The sequence below is a fragment of the Sinohyriopsis cumingii genome, chromosome 2, assembly GCF_028554795.1.
Source record: "Sinohyriopsis cumingii isolate HCF-2022 chromosome 2, ASM2855479v2, whole genome shotgun sequence".
NCBI lineage: Eukaryota > Metazoa > Mollusca > Bivalvia > Unionida > Unionidae > Sinohyriopsis > Sinohyriopsis cumingii.
This window is the reverse complement of record NC_142962.1, coordinates 116,645,027-116,660,000: the sequence shown is the minus strand read 5'-3', so window position 1 is coordinate 116,660,000 and position 14,974 is coordinate 116,645,027. Positions and strand designations below refer to the sequence as shown.

The 14,974-nt window shown below is 35.5% G+C and overlaps 1 protein-coding gene and 1 long non-coding RNA gene across 29 annotated transcripts in view; one reads left to right on the top strand and one right to left on the bottom strand.

Moving 5' to 3' along the window:
* LOC149805671 (uncharacterized) overlaps positions 1-14,974 on the top strand; it is a 92,617-nt gene that overhangs the window by 39,786 nt on the left and 37,857 nt on the right. The window contains exon 2 of one of the 28 annotated variants that reach the window (XR_016419757.1): positions 10,263-10,498. The exons of 26 other annotated variants lie outside the window; for them this stretch is intronic. This is a non-coding gene — a long non-coding RNA (uncharacterized LOC149805671). Of the gene's footprint in view, positions 1-10,262; positions 10,499-13,988; positions 14,085-14,974 lie in introns of all 28 variants that reach the window. One more of the 28 variants, XR_016419753.1, reaches the window with a different exon arrangement.
* The window catches only part of LOC149805672 (sprouty-related, EVH1 domain-containing protein 2-like), a 175,579-nt gene that overhangs the window by 148,728 nt on the left and 11,877 nt on the right, over positions 1-14,974 (bottom strand). The window lies entirely within an intron of this gene.

The window sequence follows — 14,974 nt, the reverse complement described above, 5'->3', positions numbered from 1 at the left end:
AGGCTGTTTCAAGAAGCTTTTGTGCGCTAATACATTGTAAACCTTTATTACTGTGATAGACGATCCGACACCTTTCCCATCATCATCATCATCATCATCTTTATTTCCTTCCATGGAAGATTACATGATATAAGAATAAATCATCTGAATACAATCAATAAAAAAAAAAAAAAAAAAAAAAAAAACAAAAAAAAAAAAAAACAAAAAAAAAAAAAAAAAAAAAAAATTCTATATTGGAATACAAATTCTTACACAATATCAATCAACAAAGTGTTCGTCAACTCATAAGTTGCAAGTTTCAGTACCTTATTTACAGAAGATAGCTGCACACTGCATGACAAAGTATGCTGCATACAGGACGAATAGCTTGGAGTTTTCTTTGTCGATTACTCCTGATGGTAACCTTTTACCTAAAAGATATTGTAGTTGCAGCTCATCTTCTGCATTAAATAACGTAATGTGCAGGCTCAGGGGAAATTTATCAGTAAGGAAATCCCAGAAAGAATTTCGAAAGTTCGACATATAAGGACAACTAACACAACAATGAAGTATCAAGTCTGTATAAACATTCCCACATCTAATACACATATCAAGCTGTGTTTGTGGAACAGCAGCCCATAGTTTAGCTACATATGTAAATACCTTAGTGTGTTGTCTAGTTTTAGCCCACTGCCACACTGAGGCAGGTCGTAAGTATTCGTGTATCGAAGAGAATCTATCAAAATCTGCTTGATTAGACATACGAACTCTCCAGAGGCTATTTTCAAGACCAACAATTTTTGACCTTACAATTTCTTTCCAATTATGTTTATCTGGAATTTCAGAATAATGTAAATAATCAGTTAGATACCCGAGCAAGTCAAACTTCTTTGAGGTATAATATAAATTTGAAATTAACCCGCAGCTTGACATGCATCCGCTCAGAATGAAGTGAAATAACGCAACGTTAAACACACGTTTAGTATGTACATTGTTAGGCATCAAACACAATCTGTGTAAAAACATCAATTTTCTTCTATCAATTTCGGACTGCGCTGATGTCCATCCTAGCATTCCCAGGGCAATGTCTGATCTTGTATGTATTGGAAAACCTTGTAAATGTTTGGCAAAATACCTCAGAGTTTTATCCAATAAAGCGAGGTCACTTTTTGAAATGTTACACCATAATTCACTTCCATAAAACATTGAAGGGAAAATTACCTTTTTAATTACATTTGCAGCAACCAAAGGATTTAAACCATTCGGTTTAATGCCAATACCAAACAGACCGTGAAAAGATTTTTTCCCTTTCTTGCATGCATCGAGTATTGCGTCATGCGACGTCAGCTTTGAGTTAATCCGGTGACCCAGGTGTGTTGCCGAATCGGTGACCGGCAAACATGACGAGCCAAGATACCATTTCATATTGATAAAATTCTTGTATTGGGGTCCGAAAATGATAATGTATGACTTTGTAACACTAAGCTCGAGAAATATAATTCATTAGTACTATTATAGTAGTAAAGATTGACATTGGTCAAAAGTTTGCCAAAGGACTTCCTTCTACAAAGGCCAAGATAAGTGAGGCAATTTTATATGCAAAATATATAGGACGACAACAGTAGACTTGAGAAACGTCTTAATTTTTGTTTCCTTTTGTAAGTTTCCCTTACAGTTAAATGGATACAATTAAGTCCAAACAGAAGGAGCTTCCGTGGGCTTCGCTCTCCTGAGCCCGTAAGGGGGTTCCGTTCCTCAGATCAATACCCCACTTATTTCCATCCCCCCACACGATATTTCTTGATCCACCACTCTAGTGACTCATGTCTCTGTTATGCACCATGCATAGAGAAAAGACCACAAGCAACGCATATTGAAATTTTAAATCAATTTACTGATTAATATGTAAACTTAATGCTATTTAAATTAAGATCACGAAAACATATTGTTTTGATCAGGAAACATTGAATTTTGTAACAAACTTTAAGAAGACGGTGTAAAAACTGTTAAGATACAAGCCGACACCTAATAGACAATGAAAGGCTGTTTCAAGAAGCTTTTGTGCGCTAATACATTGTAAACCTTTATTACTGTGATAGACGATCCGACACCTTTCCCAGAATATGCTGATCAAAGTTTAAACCAAATTGTTTTATCATACAGCAAAAGCTTTTAAGTCGGCCAATTAGTTTTTTAATTAGGCGAATTAGGCTTTTAATTAGCAAATAAGAATTGTAAGACTTTTCATGGTCAGGTGGTAGTCTTAGAATAAATTGACTGATTTATCTTAAGAAGAAATAAAAATGTGTACAGAGTTAATTTTGATACGAATATGATTCATATCAGCTATCATATAAAATATTTAAAAAATGATGGGAATATCTATCTATCTATATATCTATCTATCTCTCTCTCTCTCTCGTTCTATATATATATATATATATATATATATATATATATATATATATATATATATATATATATATATATATATATATATATATATATATTATAGTAATAATAATAAATTCTGTTTGAATTCCATTAAAATGTTATGGCTGTGTAATGACTGTAGCATAATGTTGTGGAAAGGGATCGAGGAAAGTTTCTGGCATGCCTTTGGCTAGTCTGATTAAAATTAGATCTCCACTGTCCTACGTGAAGGTCTGACAGCGACCACATAGGGGATATGTTTTGGTGACTACGCTATTTCTATAGTCGCTAGTTGTTTAATCAAATCAGATGAAGTCTTATATCTTCGCATTTGGAAGACTGAGCATTACGGCTGAAGTAGCAAAGTGTGCCGAACGATTAGATTCACTTTCAGATTTCTGAAAGCTGCATTTCCATTGGCTAATATAAAGGTGACCACAACATGACCCCCCCCCCCCCCCCAGTGGTCGCTGTAAAACAGTGGATATCTGTTTAGGACTCACTATTAATTCAGTTCCCATAGTAAACCTATGCAAACACCATGATATAAAAAATTCAATAACTTAAAATTTTTGAGTGCTCATGATCAAACCTGTATTTATCAGTATATATGAAACCTGGATGCCAGCTTCTCTGTTGAGGATAGTATATGAGAATTTAAAAAACTGAGACAGGCAGTAAAAAAGAGAAAAGAAATTCTGTCACGGCGCCATTCTAAAATGGCTGGGCCCGGTTGTGGTGTGTGTGTGTGTGTGTGTGTGTGTGTGTGTGTGTGTGTGAATTTCTCAAGTGAGAAAGCGATGTGCCGCCTATGACAATCTTGCGCATTTTTGTTACTTATAGTTCTAGTGCACTGATTTATGTGTCACAACCTTGCAACATCCTTGCACTCGCTAAGACATGTCTCTACACCAAGTACGATGCTTGTGATGCATATAAACTTGATAAACTCAACAAAACAAAGGAAGCCTGGAACACGTTGAAACCACAATCGACACAGTGATGCAAAATGTGTGACCTTGACCCCAATATCCAAGGATGGAACGACCATATATGAAAATCCACCAGCGTGTTTAGGAAATAAAAGCGAATGAAAAAAATAACTTAGCTGAAACCTTAATGCAAAGCTCCTGCATGACTTGGACCCAAATATCAAATGGGATAGAGTGTGCGTCGCAGAAGAATCTTTGCTTCGTTATGAGTCATCAGAAGTATGAAGAAAATGCATCCAGTGGTTCAGAAAATATAAACAAAACAAAACCAAATAAAACAACTTTATCCCAAAGGTCAAATGGCAATTGTGCATGTCAACAAATGTGTGTGTGTGTGTGTGTGTGTGATTTAGATTTTTAACATAACTTTAACAATTTTAGACATATCACTAATATGTCTGCAGTGAGGCAGTTTATAGTGGTGTCTAGCATTGGGGCATCATGCTGCAGACATGTACCATGATGTCCCACCCAGTCACATTATCCTGACACCAGACCGACGAGTCTTAACACTAACATCTTAATGCTGAGCGCAAAGCGAGGCAGCAGCTAGTACCATTTTTATGTCTTTGATGTGACTCGGCCTGAATTCGACCGCGCGATCTTCCACATCCGAGGCGGACACTATAACCACTTAGGCCACATGAGCGATCTGTCAACAAACGAACTCTTTGCTTCGTTATGACACTTTCTGTTTTTGAACTAGTCAAAATGATTTTGGAAATACAAGCAAATGAAAACCCTTTCCCAAACCTGATTGTAAACTTTAAACAACTGTGATCTGGTCGCCGGTGCCATAAGGTTGATGAAGCATGTTTCATTGTCTTACTTTTGTTATGTCGAATGCATAGTATAATGAGAATCTATTAAGGAATTTAGAAAATATCAGCACAGGCAAAAACAACCGAAGCTTTAACGCAAATTTGAAGTGAACTTGAACCCAAGGTAAAAGGGGCTAGCTAGCATGTTATGTAATTAATTATTTTAGGGTCATAATTATATATGCCATGTATCATGAGAATTTGTAAAGGGGTGTAGGAAATATACCACCCCCACCCCCAAAAAAATAACCCCGTTAATTGTTGACAACGCAGATGCCGCCTTCGGAAAAGTGACCGCTATGTCTCGCTTCCTACTAACTTGGCCTCCCAAATAAAAAGAGATGTACTCAAGTCTAAAATTAAGATGATAGTGACCTACATTTAGCCGATAATTATAGTACTCATCCAAAAAGATAGATAGATACATTTTTTTTATTTTTTTTTACATTTTATTTATTTGGTAATTCATTCATTGCACTTTCAGAAGCTGGTATTTTCTAGTCTGGCGAAGTTCGTTTTCCCTTTTGTAATAACTGCTAAAGATAGTGAACATTAGACTAATTCAGGCTGTTTTTTTAAAGCACATGAGAGCACATTTTGGTTAGTTATGCATTTAGATCATGTTCAATTTCCACAAGTATATTATCCAAACAATTTCAACCACAATACATGAAAGAAACATAGAGGTATTCCAAAATTCACTAAACCATGCATGTTGAAAATGCAAACAACTTCACCTTATACCTGTCGCTCTCTCAAAAGTTCATAATATCTATAGAGCTCCCACTTTGACAAACACCGGAACTGACCAAGTTTGATCGCCAGATAACAGAGGAATTCCCTTAGCGACGATGGAACCGATTGATGGGGTCCCATGATACACAATCGCCTGGCAATGACGTATTGACCTAGGTCACGCGAAGTCGTATTGTGATGATAGCAAGGATCAAAAATTTGTTCGCGATATTACGATCATCATTTTAGACCCATTCATTATTCTGCATGGTCTTTCCTCTGTATGTCAGACTATAAATACGCATTGTTCTCCAGGTTTCACTCTTTGTATGTGTGTGTTTCTGCGAATGTTAGGTACATAATGTCTCCTTAGGAAGACAATGTTTTAGATCGAAACGTATAGAAACTTTTCTTTGATTTCCACGCCATCTTCCATTAGTTTTACCATTATATAATATCAGGCACTGTAAACATTACAATTATCTATTTCTTACATCAATGCATATCAGATAATGAAATAAATAATGTTCGACTGTGTCGGTACTACAGGTAAGGTAAGGAGCTGATACAATGTTTCTATTGAAAGGACTAGTTTGGGTGCGCTACATTCGAGTCGGTGACGAGTATATAAGATTTGTATGAGGCGCCATAGTAGACAAAAAAGCTAGACCAATGAGAAAGTTGCATGTGAACTTTCAGTGTTTTATGTCGAGGATTTCAATTTCATGTGTTGATTCAAACTGAGGTGTTATAAGTCGCGTTTCATATTTCAAGTTTTGCAGCTTCATTTATTGGAGTACGTAGCGATTACATATAGTAATATAATTGTTTGACTGGCAATTTTATTGTCATCACAATCATAATAATACCTGAAAATAATGGAGAAATCAGGCATTCATTAGTGTCGATTGCAAACCGAAATTAAAAGATAATCGAAATTAGGGCTCAGCGCCTGCTACAGAAATAGATTGCACGGTTGCCCCCACCCAGAAAAAAAAACTTAAGTAAAACAAGCCAAAAAAATCACGTTTGAATGCAGATACAAATATAAACAAAATAGCAGCCAAAGTCCTTACAGGTAGCTCGTAATCATTACAACATGTAACTCTCTGAATCCTGTTGTAGCATTCTGTCACGTTGCCATAGCACCACCACCTCGGCAATGTTGTTCGCAATGTTCTGTATATCCATCTGAGCAACATATATGTTAAAGAACATTACCTTTCTTCATTTAGCACGAAAACATGCATTAATTTGACAAAATACACAATTCGAAGCATCATGTGTATAGTCTAAATTTGTGAGCAAATTGTCTCGGTCTCAGCATTAGTGTGACATATCGGAAGCTCTTGTTATCGGTGTAGTAATGCGGTCGTTGATCGCACTGAATCAGAACGGAGAAGCAAATCCATGCAAATCAATGATTTTTTGGCCTTACAAATATATAACAAAAAGAAAATCTACAGTTTCTTTTAGTAGCTATAATATAATGCTTACAGTTGATCTGAAAACTATTTCAAGTGCAAAGTTTTGCCTAAGCAGTCATTCTTGAATTCTTCATGTAACGGAAATGTGCTTGCTACATGAATTGTGATCAAGCTACTTATTGTGCTGGAGTACCATAAGCGCTACATACGTACGTACGTGCGTGCGTGCGTGCGTACGTACGTACGCACATACATACATACATACATGCTCTGTGAATGAAATCCATTAAAAGCTAATGAAGCCAGTGGGTCGTTTCGACGGAGCACGCAAGATTGTTGTCGAAGGTAATGAATTTTCCCTGATCAATAATCTCGCTTGTCATTCATTTCCATTTTTATGGCTCTTCCAATCTCTTTCAAGTACGTGTAAATTTAGAATATTGTAAGTATGGCCAGACTTTTTCATCTCCATCTAAAGCAACATAAGATAGTTTAATCTTTATTGCTGTGAATTAAACTTAATTTTATTAGCAACTCTCAGACGCGGACGCAGTAACATTTCTTGAATGGGAGTGGGGCGCGTACACAGGCAGGCAAAGGCTCTGTGGGATGTAATACTTTATGGGGGAACAAGTTATTCCTGCATTTCAAGCGGTTCGACAGCATAATTGCAACTATCTAACTGTAAAAGAAGACTTACTCTCGGAAACGTTCTGCTTGTTTCAGGCCCAATGTTAGAATAGGAGGTGATGGATACACTCTGATCAGAATTTATTCCCTCCCCTATCTGCTCTTGACTATATCACGTAAACCTTGAATCAAATCAGATATTTTAGTAAAAGTTTGAGATATATTCTTGCTTCGAAATTATCAATGTGGTAAACCGAATGTTATGGTTTGGTGCAAAACGGTAAATGTTACATGATTGCAAACAGTGCGACAATTGCTACATTAAACGAATACACAAACATCAAGCCCATTTGCATTATATCAGAATGTACCCTTATGTGGTTTACCTATCGCTGTAAAGTATATTTTTATGATATTGATAAAATAAAATCAGTACTATAGAAGATTCTATATGGCATGGGTAACGTAGACATTGACAAGCAATGCATATATTACTAAAAATAAAATTACGCTTAAATTTGGTTCAAATGTGTTTCGGTATTGTTTTCGTGATTATTCTTAGAATTAAGAAAATGTAACGCTTTTCTAAATTGTTTCTTAATGTCATTAAGACTTAAACTTACGAGTTAAGTATTAGTATTACAATCAAATTTCTGACATATTTTAATTGGAAGGTTTGTGTTAGTCTTTTAAAAATGAAGAATTCTTAATGTTTCTATATTTGTTATGTGCTCTGTTATTTTTACTGTATATTGATTTACAAAGCTTTCCGAAAAGCACATGCGCTACTGAATACAACATGGAATTAGTAGTCTGCATTTTTGCACTCAATGGTTGCCAAAAAGTCATTTAATTTCGGTTCATTTTATATTTTTATCAATGTTAATTTGTTTAGTTCACAGCTTAAGTGACGACATTCGCTGTATTTACAAGCTCACATCTCCCCCCCCCACCATTTTTATTCTTGAAGTCGCTATAGTTGGTCATCCCTTGAATATTTTATGACTCGATTAGTGGTCCCTGAAGTAAGAAGTAAAGCATATATTTTACAGTGTTCAGTTAATTTAACCCTCGCAGATCTATATCGTCATCGTATTTGACTCTATGCTTAAAAGACCAGCGATAACAGAATTAGTAGAACTATTGGTATTTGACACCATGGACAAATTTGAAGCAGCATTACCGACGCTTATACTAAAGATTCTCCTTTCATGTGAGCATCTTCATTGTGTACAATCCCATGTGTGAATTTTAAAAAAATAGACACGGTACACAGGTACATATATCACGCGGCTAGATGACACTTTCATGCTACAAGAGTCCATGAAAATTTGTATGAAATTAGCAAAGTGATGGACGGACATGTCATAAACAATTCATGATACATCTGCCAGTCTCTTTTGGAAAGTTAGATAATTTATATTCTCAGTTTTAAACTTGGCATCAAGTAATGACAGAAACCCAACAAGCCTAAATGCACCAGAATAGTTACTTGTTTTGAGTAACCTACAAGGCAGAGTTTATTGATGCTGATTTGGGTCGACATTCAACCATCTCATTGCAAAAAGCTGTGTAAAGTTTCTAAAAAAGTACCAGATCAATACACAATAAAATCCGGTAAAGTAAATGCATCTATAAAATGTCAACAAACACTAGGTTTAAGACCATACCGACTTTGAACCGTATAATAATTATATATGCAAAAAGTAGAAACGTTACGGTATTGACCGGTTAGACACATCTTTGGTAACTACTTACTCTATGAAAGTATCAAGAACAGAAATTATATTCTTTATTTGTGATCGATAATATAAAGATTGAGTGTTATTGATTTTATGAGATAGCAATACCATGACCATTAGACTAAACATTTAAAATTTACTTCATTAATTGAATTTTTCAATACGTTTTTTACTATTCGGTTTATAGCTATCAATTTTTAATTTACATTAAACGACTCAAATACAGTTTTAATATCTTGAATTCTCAAAAGCACTGTTTACTTCTGAGAAATAGTCAATGAGCTCATTAGAAGTCAGAAATTCCTCAATTCTCTTTTCGAGAATAGCAATATGATTTAGAACCTTTTGAGATTTTAGGACCTATAATCTTCCATCTCTAAAGCCACAGTGTTATATATGTACTATAATCAAGATAATGCAAAATGTAGATCTGCTGAAAAGTTTGAGAAATATAGATATTTGGACTGGGTAAAAATACATCCATAAATGTTATCCGTGGCCTACACAAATTATCCGGCCCAACTACTTTTGTATATCGCAGCAAAAAAGAAAATACACGAAAACAAAGAAACATAAACCCCGACATGTTTGCAAATATCTCTTCTTCCTTTCGACAGTTCTGAATAGATCTGTTTGCATACTGAGCACAACAAAGAAGTAGTAATGAAAAGTTGTATTTATCAAGTTAAATACAATTAAAGTTTGCTTGTTTTGCACATCATTTTTTCCTTTTCGAAATTAAGCTTCGAAACCAAAGTGAAAACCCTAAGCAATTGTGAAATTCATTTAGCCCTTACATGGGCTGAGGTGGACCCTGTATCACTAGAAACAGGTACGGTTGCAGTCGGTGGGGCAGCTCAAATTTCCATCTGGTGCAAACCTTTGTACTAAGTAAGTGATTCGTCTACTGTGAGGCTGCTCATCGGAAGTCAGAGTGTGATTCGCTGATTTGGTAATTCCCGTATCTCGATAAGAGAATTCAAGATGAGCTACAGAAGGGTAACTGGGCAGCTACTACATTTGTCCTGCAGCTATCTTATGTTTTCGACTGCTCTAAGGTTCCTGGATATCTGCCCACTACATAGGAACTATTATTTTTGTTGCTGAGACTGTTTGGAGATCCTCTATGTGTAGCGCAGTATCTTCTGGGTTCCCATTATGCCATTTATTCTCAGATCACTTGCTTAGTCTAGGAGATACTGGTGACAGTGGTCTGCTTAGTGTTTTGTCTTTAGAAATACCTGAAAAAATTGTTCATATCTCCCGCATTTGTTTCGACGTTGATGAAGAGGGCTGAATTTTACACTCTGTCGCTTCTTGAAATTTGACCCTCTGTTTGCTCCGATTTTCGGTTTTTGGTGATATTTCTGTTGCAGTAGGTAGGTGGGTTTTTCTTCTTCTTTATCTCTGGGTCCTTCCTGGTACAGTCGTTTTCTTTTTCTCCTATCCTTTTTACTTCCTTCATTTCTTTTTTCATCTCCTGAGATGATGTTTTTGTTACAGATGGCATTGCGGGCTGATTCCTAGCTTCCATGCTTGAGGTTTGATTGGTGGTGGTATTGACTATGTAGATTGTGTCCTATCTTCGTACTGGGTACTTATAGATTGGACGCTCAGCTGCTGGGTCTATGTTGTTTCCTTCCGATGTTTCAGTTGACCTTTCTGGATCCCTGCAGTTTCTAGCATGTGTTCTATTATCTTCCATATTAGAAGAAGAGGGATCCTCTTCTCCTGGGCTAGTAAGTTCAATTCTGAGGCTAATGTAAGGCGATTTGGAGGAAAATTGTGGTTTTCTTCTCCAGTTTCTTCTAACATCTTAATCAGGTGGTGCCTTAACCTGTTCATATGCATAATGGCTTGTTAAATTACTAACACATTAATTCGTTTCCGTATGGGTTGTCTGATGGACAATCGATGGCAAAACGTGTGAGAATTACAGACGCGAAGGAAAAACATCCATTTACTGAACCATTAATTATGGAGAGAGAGAGAGAGAGAGAGAGAGAGAGAGAGATTTGGGCGAGTCTCTTTCGCTTTATTTACGAATATAACAACATTAAACATGAACGTATTTACAAGGTTGAAAGCGTAGTGGAGTAAGACTAGACTACCAAAGATGGTTGAGAAGAGTTTCATTTTGCCATCAATACACACAACGTGTCTGTGCTAATGAAAATGAATTTTACAAATGAACCTTTCTATTTAGTAAGAATATCTAGATAAAGCATGTTAAAACAAGTCAGTAAGTTTTCTAATAAAAGTGCAAACTCCGTTGATGAAAAAATTAACAGAACATTGTCCATACACAATCAAATCTGTTCCTTGTAATCTCAAATATTCAGTTTGTATACAGCATTTTGTCTCAAAAAGTCGGAGATGTCTTTCAGAGTGGGTAATTCACAAGAATCAATGTATATATCACTGTAGTCGTTATGGAATTAGGCGGCTACCCGACGGATTCCTGGACGATGACTGTTATTGCTGCTGATGGCATAGGTTCCAAAGTCTTTAAGTTCTCGTTGAGTTTGCTCACCTTTAGCATATACCAATTTTTTCAGACTGTAATGACGTTCACAGGTGTTTGTTATTTTTCTTTGATTTCCAATCCACTTTTTCTGAAAATATTTGTCAACTAAGTCATTGAACTGGAAGTCTCGATCCTCCCTTGCGAGATAGTTTCGATGCTTTTCGTTTTCAAAGACTGGTGCGGATGTAAGGAATGTTTGCACAAGTCTTAATATGACAATTTAAAGTTGCAGGTCTATGCGCCTTGTAGATGAGCCTTCCAACGTTTTTATTCACTCGCGATCAAGCATTTTGGAATGTTGTTCGGACTATCATGATTAATTTGACAACTATGACAATGTTCTCTGTTTAGGTGTGTAATTCTTTCAGCAAAGTGATAAATTAAAGACGAAGTGTTATTATTGTTTGGGCTTTATGGACTGGGTAATGGTCACTCTAAATGGTGTGTTGGATGATAGGTGTTGTTTTTAGTGTTACATTTTCCCTCGTACTTATACCAATCCACAATATTAAACTTACCAACATTTTTAACATTTTCATCCGATGGCGTAACATTAATTCCCGTTTGAGACAATGTGGACCCAGTCCCATCATCATGTAATGTTTTTAGTTCCGTTTTGCAAACACAGTGTTTTCATGCTTCTCGGTCGGAATGGTCAGTTCAAGGGTCATTTATTTGGCAGTAACAAGTCATCAGTAGTGAGATAAAATGGATTAAAATTGTTGCATAATCTACCAGGATAAGATTATCTGTAAAGCTTTTGTGTTAATATTCTTATTTTTCTTCATCTACTTACAATGACAGATGTGATATAATCACCGCTAGCCTGTTCTGAATGGTTTTATAGTTTTGGTACACTTTCATAAACGACATTTCCCTGCGCAGAAGAGGGTCTGTGTTTTACAGCAGACAACACATGTAAGTTATTCAGCGATGAAGCACTTGGAATAAAGTGCTTTGCAAAATGATCACACCACGTTTGACGCCCCTGGCTAATCCAGTCGCAGGATTCAAAATCACTTCGTTTCAGTCGCGAGTCCTAACCACTGATCCAAAGCGGCTCCTGCCTCTGTTAATTGCTCTTATGACACGTGTGGGTGCGCATATGGCCCATTCTATATCCCCAATCCAACGGGGGATTGGGTTGGTGTTCTCAGACGAAATAGCAAATATAGCAGATGGATTTGGAAATTAACGCTTGATCTGGATTTGTTAAGATCTCAAGCACAATGTCATTGTTACACCGCAACCTTTACGTAAACATGTTTTAGAAAGAAACAATTTGACGGTACTAATTTTGGTAAGGCAACACTTTGCTTTTCTAAAGAATCAGCATTTGTGATTTATTTGTGTATTCATGAAACCATGAAATCGAGGAAACATTTGCAGACAAACTTGTCTGTAAAATGACGATGTATCAGACTAGTAAAGACCATACTCAAGTGATCATTGTCTAAACTAGGGATGTGTTTATAATCACATGCCAAAAATCAGGGACAGTGGGAGGTTGGTGTCTTATGTTTTGTTTAAAATGCCTTATGAATTCTATTTTATTGTGATTGCCAGGTTTGTTGACATAGGCAATAGGCCCGGTGGGATGGACTCTGGTTCGCAAAAATGTCATTCTAAACCTTATCGAAGGCCATAGAGGGCTACAATTATTCTAAAAATGCTATAAAAAAACGAAGATGGCATATCCATATTGTCTGCGTCAAATGCAATAAGCATGGGTTTTCACTGAAATGAACTAAAAGAGAGCGAAACAAAACTTGATCGAAACCAGTATGGCGGATATATTATTAAATGAGCTTTTTTATTGGACTTTACGAGGAGGGTCGATATGGATCGACTATATATGGAAACAAATATAGATGGACGACCAAACATATAATAGGAGGAGGGAGAGAGGGACATATGCCTAAATATATAGCTACTCGCCAAGATACCGACCTACAGACCTATCTTTCTAACCATATACATACATAAAAGAATTTATTACTTTCGATAGACTGAGTTTATTGAGGTTATATTGGTACTACATTAATAAATTCTTCTCAGTGCAGCAGTGTTAACAAACATTGAGAAAGGCATCCACATTCCTGTGATTTAGTACTCTTTCCGTACTTAATTTGCAAAAACAGAACTAAGGATTCCCCGCTTAGAGCGATTTATACATGGACTTTGTACAATAAGTACTCCAGTTCTTATCAGATTTGTCTGCCCTAAAACACTTGTCTGTCATGTTCTGGGTCACCTTTCTTTGAAGTTATTTATTGAAGATGAATTCGATGCATTTATGAATTGCTTAAAATATTCAAATTGACGGACGAACTAATTATAAACATTTCTCGGTATGATCAGTGCACTTTAAAACAATTAAAATACTGGTGTCACTTGTATATCAAAATGTGTGTGTCAAATATTGCAAAAGCATAAACAAAAGTAGACTTTATTTGTTTGTAAGTTATTTAAAGGTATTTCGTTCAGATGTTCTTTCTTTATATGAATATATTTTTGCATTATGGGCTGAAGGCCAAAATGACTTTTAAACGGTATTGTATTGAATATTCAGACCGTAGGAATACGAAGTATGTTGCATATACTATTGGCTATACACTAAATTATCTTATTGTTTTAAAATGGATGGAATACATAAAATCACTTGCATTTTCAATTTTCTTCATATAAATTTATTATGGCAGGGTCATCAAAAGTTGGTGGACACTGATTTAAAGGGATGTAATAATGGAAGCCTATGACGTTGACTGAAACCCAGCTTTATACGCCATTGATGTCTTGTATGTGTATCATGTCTTCCTTTTAAACTAATCATGTTGTTTTGTAGGTGTATGTTTATATGTTTATATAGAATCCTACAAATAAAATAAGGTTATAAATTAGAGGTAAGACACACGACACTGTCTTCTATTGTATTTTTCCTTCGCAATAAATGAATAAGGTTTTGTATAGTTCATCTACTCAATAATACAAATGAATGGGTTTTTTTTTGGTGAATGACTTCATTTCTATTCCGTGAAAAATTATGATTCGTTCAGGCCTCTGACAGAATTTACATTTCTTAAATATTATCAACCACAAATACCAATTTACCTATCTATACTTCTCGATATAACATTTTTTAACAACTTTTCTGTACTACCCCTAAGAAAAAGTGTAAAATTAAAATTAATATGAAATACAAATATCAAAACATTTGCTCATTGGCGTCTCTGTTAACTAAACTACTAGATACTGCTTTATATGTACTATTTATGATATCCGTATACTCTTTATACTGCTTTCATATGTACTATTTATGATATCGTATACTCCTCTTTATACTGCTTTCATATGTACTATTTATGATATCCGTATACTCCTCTTTATACTGCTTTTATATGTACTATTTATGATATCCGGAAACTCCTCTTTATCCTGCTTTCTATGTACTATTTATGATATCCGTATACTCTTTATACTGCTTGATGTATGGAAGTACACTGAGGCATCCACAATAATATATAGAGAATACGAGAGCGAATGTTTGTATGAAAAAGGTTGTTAAGATATTAGTTGAAAAGGTCACTAATGTATTTGCTGAAAAGGTGACGTATGAATTACTGCCTAAACTATTATCCATAACTGTACCAATACCAAAGATTGCATTTATAAATGAAACGATACCTAA